Below are 4,692 nucleotides of genomic sequence, written 5' to 3'. Positions count from 1 at the left end.
TTGGACTGTGTGGATTCGATGGCCTGGCACATCAGAACCACTGAAATGTAAGGCCCTGGTGGACACTGGTGCACAGCGCACTCTGATGCCCTCCAGTCACCAAGGGACAGAATTAATCCATATTTCTGGAGAGACCGGGGGCTCTCAAGAATTGACTGTGTTGGAGGCTGAGATAAGCCTCACTGGTAAGGACTGGCAAAAACATGCTATTGTGACGGGCCCAGGGGCTCCATGTATACTAAGTATTGATTATCTCAGAAGGGGGCATTTCAAGGATCCTAAGGGGTATCGATGGGCCTTTGGAATAGCTGCTGTGGACACAGACAACATGAAGCAGCTGTCTGTTTTGCCTGGCCTGTCAGAAGATCCGTCTGTTGTGGGGCTGCTGTGAGTAAAAGAGCAACAGGTACCGATTGCTACAAAAACGGTGCACAGGCGTCAGTACCGCACCAACAGGGATTCTTTGCTCCCCATTCATAAGTTAATTCGTCAACTAGAGAGCCAGGGAGTGATCAGCAAAACTCACTCGCCTTTTAACAGCCCCATATGGCCAGTGCGTAAAGCCAGTGGAGAATGGAGGCTGACTGTGGATTACCGCGGCCTGAATGAAGTCACACCCCCACTGAGTGCTGCTGTGCCGGACATGGTAGAACTCCAGTATGAACTGGAGTCAAAAGCAGCCAAATGGTATGCCACCATTGACATTGCTAACGCCTTCTTTTCCATTCCTTTGGCCAAAGAATCTAGGCCACAGTTTGCTTTCACCTGGAGGGGCGTTCTGTATACCTGGAACCGTTTGCCCCAGGGCTGGAAACACAGCCCGACCATTTGCCATGCGTTGATCCAAACTCTATTGGAACAGGGCAGTGCTCCTGAGCACCTGCAGTACATTGATGATATCATTGTGTGGGGCGATACAGCAGAAGAAGTCTTCCCGAAAGGAGAGCCAATAATCCAAATTCTTCTGAGTGCTGGTTTTGCTATTAAGCGAAGCAAAGTGAAAGGACCTGCCCAGGAGATTCAGTTCCTAGGCATAAAGTGGCAAGATGGCCGTCGTCACATCCCGACAGATGTGATCGACAAAATCACTGCTATGTCTCCACCCACTAACAAAAGAGAGGCATAATCTTTTCTGGGTGCAGTGGGCTTTTGGAGAATGCATGTTCCAAACTACAGCCTCATTGTAAGCCCCCTTTATTATGTGACATGAATGAGAAATGAGTTTACATGGGGCCCTGAGCAGCAGCAGGCTTTTGAACAGATTAAACAGGAGATAGCCCGTGCCGTGGCCCTAGGGCCAGTACGGATGGGACAGGGTATAAAGAACATCCTCTATACTGCTGCTGGAGAGAACGGTCCCACTTGGAGTTTGTGGCAAAGAGCCTCAGGAGAGACCCGAGGCCCACCCCTGGGATTGTGGAGTTGAGCCTACAGGGGGTCGGAAGAGGACTACACTCCAACTGAGAAGGAGATCTTAGCCGCTTATGAGGGGGTTCGGGCTGCTTCCGAAGTAGTCGGTACTGAAACACAGCTCCTTCTGGCACCTCGACTGCCAGTGCTGAACTGGATGTTTAAAGGAAAGGTTCCCTCCACCCATCATGCTTCTGATGCCACATGGAGTAAGTGGATTGCACTAGTTACACAACGAGCAAGGATGGGGAATCTCAGCCGTCCAGGAATCCTAGAGGTCATCAGGGACTGGCCTGAAGGTAAAAAGTTTGGAACACCACCAGGAGAAGAAGTGTCACGTGCTAAAGAGGCCCCACCATACAATGAACTACCAGAGAATGAAAAGAAATATGCCCTGTTCACAGATGGATCGTGTCGTATTGTGGGAAAGCATCGCAGATGGAAATTTGCTGTGTGGAGCCCCACACGACAAGTTGCAGAGGCCACTGAAGGGAAAGGAGAATCAAGCCAATTTGCAGAGGTAAAGGCTGTCCAGCTGGCCTTAGATGTCGCTGAACGGGAGAGGTGGCCAATGCTCTATCTTTACACTGACTCGTGGATGGTAGTGAATGCCTTATGGGGGTGGTTACAGCAGTGGGAGCAAAATAACTGGCAAAGAAGGGGTAAACCTATTTGGGCTGCTGAACTGTGGAAAGACATTGCTGCCCGAACAAAGAATATGGTTGTAAAGGTGCGTCATGTAGATGCTCATGTGCCCAAGAGTCGGGCTACTGAAGAACAGCAAAACAACCATCAGGTAGACCGAGCTGCCAGAATTGAGGTGGCTCAAATAGACCTGGACTGGCAGAACAAGGGTGAACTATTCCTAGCTCGATGGGCCCATGAGACCTCAGGTCATCAAGGGAGAGATGCAACATACAAATGGGCTAGAGACCGAGGGGTGGACTTAACTATGGATGCCGTTGCACAGGTTATTCATAACTGTGAAACATGTGCCATCATCAAACCAGCCAAGAGGATGAAACCTCTCTGGGAGGAAGGGCAATGGCAAAAGTACAAATATGGGGAGGCATGGCAGGTTGATTATATCACTTTGCCACGATCTCGCAATGGTAAGCATTATGTGCTTACTATGGTGGAGGCAACCACTGGGTGGCTTGAAACATATGCAGTACCCCATGCTACCGCCTGAAACACCATACTGGGTCTCGAGAAACAAGTCCTGTGGCGACATGGCACCCCGGAAAGAATTGAGTCAGATAATGGGACTCATTTCAAAAATTCTCTTGTAAATACTTGGGCCAAAGATCATGGCATTGAGTGGATTTACCATATTCCCTATCATGCACCAGCCTCTGGTAAAATTGAACGATACAATGGATTGTTAAAAACGATGCTAAAAGCACTGGGTGGCGGAACAATTAAGCATTGGGAGAAGCATTTGGCAGAAGCCACCTGGTTAGTCAATACCAGAGGATCTATCAATCGTGATGGTCCTAACCAATCCAGTTCCCTACATACCGTTGAGGAAGATGAAGTCCCCGTTGTACATGTAAAGAACATGTTAGGAAAGGCAGTTTGGGTTCTTCCAGCTTCTGGAAAGGGCAAACCTCTCCGTGGTACAGTTTTTGCCCAGGGACCAGGATCCACTTGGTGGGTAATGCAGAAGAATGGGGATGTTCAATGTGTACCACAAGGAAACTTGATGCCGGGGGAGTGCAGTTACTAATTCTATGTATATGCATATAACCATGTGTGTGTAATTTAATTTTGTTTGTATGTTTGTTTGTTTGTATATTTTTAGCATGATGTAATGATGTAGAATAAGGGGTGGAATGTCATGGTTCTATGTTTTTGTTTTTGTTTTTTGTTTTTGGGTTTCAGTATTCCACATCAAAACATCATGTAGTGTACGGGGCATTAAAGTGTCACTGCCCCTACTCCAGGTACCTATCCCTGTACATTACAGAAGTCATGGGATCTGACCCTTCCGGGTGGGGGGGGCGCTCTCTTGCTGCCTTGCAGTGGGTGCTGGAGGGTGCTTTCCTAGCCGTTCCAAGCTTTTCAGGTTTGAATCGGTCCCAGGAACTCTCTCTCTCTCATCTTGTCTGATTTATTAATCTCAATTGCAATTAAATTGTATATATTGTGTTATCTTGTATTCCAATATTATAGTAAAATAAGTTTTCCTCCATAGATTGTTGCCGCTGCTCTTTTCCTCCCTTCCTTCCTTCCCATTTTTGTGGGACTGGGGTGGGGGGGGGAGGGCAGAGGCCTGTCGCCCCTGTCACGGACATTGATTGATCTGGTCAACTCCGTGACAAAAGCTTTTAAAGGAATACATTTTATGGGAAGACACATTAAGTGATAAAATCATTTAGAAAACTTATCAAAGTAACAACATAAACTGCTTCTAGATTATTTTCAGATCTAGAATCCAAAATAGTGCACAAGATTTCTAGTTTGGAAGTTTGGAAGATTTCTAGTTTTAAAGGCTCCTGACTGAAGAATGATCCTGGGATGGAACTAAGTATTCTGACATTTTTAAGGGAACTGATGTTTGTGGCTGTAGCTGCAAATATCTTGTTTTGTAGAGATCTGACCTTGGTAGTTTACCTTGCTTTTGCAAAGGCTTGCTTTGCAAGCAAGTGTTCCTCTTGGGCTCTGTTGGTTGTGTGGGTACAGCATGCGAGTGGAAAAATCTGCAGACCCTGTGGAGAATAAAAGCAGGAGAGAGAGGAGAAGTGCACTTAGAAGCAGGGGATGCCCTGCTGGCACTACCTATCGAATCCACCGCTGGCATACTACTTCTCTCTCCTTTTCAGCTTTTTGCTGTCTCTTAAGGGTTAGTAAGTGTACTTGTTTAGGGAGTTTCTGCTTCCCACTTTATGGGTATTATCTAAAATGGATGTCTGTGTGTATAAGTGTGTGTATGTTGACTAAAACTCGTAACCCCCTGTGCTGCTTTGATTGCATAGTTTGTTTGCCTCTGCTCCTGAGACATCCTGTCTCTCATATCAAAGCTTACCCTGAAACACTTGGATACTGTGAAACAGAAATAGAAGCACATAGGATGTGCCAGCTATTTTTTTGGTCAGGTGCCTGCATTGTTACCACTTAAACTTCTTAATGCTTATTTCTGTGAAAACATCTGCACATACACTTGAGAAAATTTACACAACTTCACATTAGTATTTTTTTCTTACAATACATGAGATATGCATTGTTAAGAGCAGCAATGAAGATCTAAAATGTTTGAATTAAGGTGTTCTTGTAGTAGCT

This window comes from Centrocercus urophasianus, unplaced genomic scaffold, assembly GCF_019232065.1.
Source record: "Centrocercus urophasianus isolate 14NV4802_14NV808 unplaced genomic scaffold, USGS_Curo_1.0 seq_243, whole genome shotgun sequence".
Taxonomy (NCBI): Eukaryota; Metazoa; Chordata; class Aves; order Galliformes; family Phasianidae; genus Centrocercus; species Centrocercus urophasianus.
This window is presented reverse-complemented; position numbering follows the sequence as displayed.